At 56.7% G+C, this 2,319-nt stretch overlaps 1 protein-coding gene and 1 long non-coding RNA gene across 3 annotated transcripts in view; both read right to left on the bottom strand.

The window, feature by feature from the left end:
* LOC109392302 (uncharacterized) overlaps positions 1 to 2,319 on the bottom strand; it is a 15,277-nt gene that overhangs the window by 6,219 nt on the left and 6,739 nt on the right. The window lies entirely within an intron of this gene.
* On the bottom strand, positions 9 to 1,137 carry LOC109392321 (uncharacterized). 2 transcript variants are annotated; one of them, XR_002126037.1, is made up of 4 exons: positions 1,066 to 1,120; positions 507 to 600; positions 288 to 353; positions 9 to 81 (listed from the first exon to the last, which is right to left on the bottom strand). It is a non-coding gene; the product is annotated as an uncharacterized LOC109392321 (long non-coding RNA). The 2 variants fall into 2 exon arrangements; XR_002126036.1 differs by having other exon boundaries at positions 507 to 1,137.

The following is a 2,319-nucleotide window of genomic DNA, read 5'->3' as shown; positions in this document are numbered from 1 at the left end:
GAGAGCATCTGTGAAACTGTGTGTGCGCGAGAGGGCAGGGGCAGCTCTGTGTGGGCTGGAGTCCACGTGGACGTGGGAACACTGTAGTTACATCACAGAGAAAACTGTGTTCAGCAGGGAGGTTTCTGAGGGAAACAGGCATTGCAGGCAGACGAAGCGGCATGAGCAACAACTTGGGGTGTCTGCGAGCTGGGCATCGTCCCCGAGGGTAGTGAGTGCCTCGCGGGGAAGCACAGAGGGCTGCGTTTCAGTTGAGCCTGGCGTGGGAGCCCAGCCCCTCCACTTACCCCCTTCAGGCCGCAGCTTCCGCATCTGTGAAATGGGGCTGACGGTGACCTGCTAATCCCGCCGAGCTGTTGTGAGGTGCAAATGAAAGGCCTGTTGATCCCTGTTGGAAGTGCCAGCTGGGTGGTTGGGGCCTTCCCGGCTTTGTGAAGCAAGTCAGGACACTGTCCCCAGGCCTCTTGCAGGGCCTGGCCTCCCCCCCACCCCCGGCTGGTTCTCACCGCGTCTGGACTGGGACGTCCCTGAGGGCAGGCAGTCGGCTCCTCTGGTCCCCGCCGTGTCTGGGCTTCGGCACAGAGTGGGACACACTGGGCCCTGGGGTGAGCATGAAGGATTTTGCACGACATGTGAAGGACAATGACAGCCGGTATGTTCTTGGACTGCTAGCAGAGAAGGTTTTATAAAAAGAGCTGGAAATGCTAAGGAGAGGTGTGAGGAAGGGGGGTCCAGGCAGGATTGGGGTGAGCGGCTGGCCTCGGGGGTGATGGAGGAGGGTCTGGGTGATGCTCGGCCTTCTGATTTGAGTGACCAGGAGGACGGTCCATTTTGTGGGCACAGAGGGAGAAAGAAGCGCCAGCTTCGGAGGGGACAATGAGCCCAGCCGTGACACTACTGCTTGGAGGTGTTGGAGTGATTTCAGGGGGACACGTGGCCTTGGGACTCAGAAGGCAGGTCTGGAGAAAAGCAAGAGTCAGGAAGCACCGACATGGTTGAAGTTTTAAACTTTGGATAAAAGCTCTTCCAAGAAAAAAATGCAAATGTCACTCCATCTCCCTCTACCTTAAGAAGCTCCTGGGAAGCCACCTCAGAGTTCCTGGTTACGATACAGTTCGGGTGAGATGCCTCTGAGTATGACAGTGTCAGTGAGAAAAGGGGAACAGTGAGGAGAAGGGGGGAGGGGAGGGGCCCCGTAACAGAAACTTGGCACAAAGCAGCTTTGACAGATGTGTCCAAACAAAGAATCGCTGACAGGGCAGCTTGGGAGGAGGCCCAGGAGGAGAGAACACGGAAGCACAGACGTCAGACCTTCAAGGAGACAGAAGTCACAGGGCGGGCGCTGTAGGGGTCAGTGTGGTAATCTGGGAACCAGGCGCCCCCTTTGCCAGAGCACGTTCAGGGCTGGGTTGGGGGACAGAAGGTGGGTAACTTGTGTTCGAAGACTGAATAGAGATAACAAAGTGTTTCGTGAACTGCTGCTCCGTTTAAGGCTGTTATGAGGACAGGGAGCCCAGGACGGCCCCCAGCAGCATTGCCTCGTCCCTGTGAGTCCTGGGAATAGGAAGCGATGCTTTGCTCTACAGGAACCGCAGGCCCCGCACCCCCGTTCCCACCTGGGCTGGTGTTACATACATGGTGTGTCCCCCACTTGCATATGCTGATGTCCTAACCCCCAGGACCAAGGAATGTGACTGTATTTGGAGCTGGGGCCTTTGAAGGGATGATTGAGCTAAGACAAGGACATTAAGGTGACTCTAAACCAATGTGACTGGTGTTCTTATAGGACAAGGACGTTGGGTTCTGGGAAAGGAAACTGCCAGAATCAAAGAAAAGGGAGGGGGAGACTGAGCGCGAGACCCTGCGACATCAAATGCAGCAGGAGGCAGGGAAGAGCCAGCGGGGAAACCTGGGGAGACCCAGGTCCTGGCGACGGGAGAAACGCCGAGTGCCCAGGCAGGGGACACTGACCCTCAGACACAGAGGGAGCCATGTCCCCAGAGGCGCGGAGACAGACACACCTGAGACGCAAAGGCAGCCGCGGCTGGGCAGTGAGGGAGCAGGTCCAGGGGCAGGACGAGGGGGATAGACGCAAGGGACGAGAACCATGGGGACTGGAAATCGATTCTGTGTGTGGCCCTAGGCCCCAGCCTGTTTGCTTAGGATGTGGTCATGAAAATAATGCAGGGTGTTGACATAGAAGAGCTTTTTTGGTTGACATAGAAGTTTGGTGCTATCTGCTGGTTGACTTACAAATGCCCTAGCTTGTTATCTCACATTAGCACATACTGAAACCAGCCTCCCCCAACCCCCCCCCCC

The sequence above is a fragment of the Hipposideros armiger genome, unplaced genomic scaffold (genome assembly GCF_001890085.2).
Source record: "Hipposideros armiger isolate ML-2016 unplaced genomic scaffold, ASM189008v1 scaffold_324, whole genome shotgun sequence".
Taxonomy (NCBI): domain Eukaryota; kingdom Metazoa; phylum Chordata; class Mammalia; order Chiroptera; family Hipposideridae; genus Hipposideros; species Hipposideros armiger.
The sequence above is the reverse complement of the archived record's forward strand: the minus strand, read 5'-3'. Positions and strand labels throughout refer to the sequence as shown.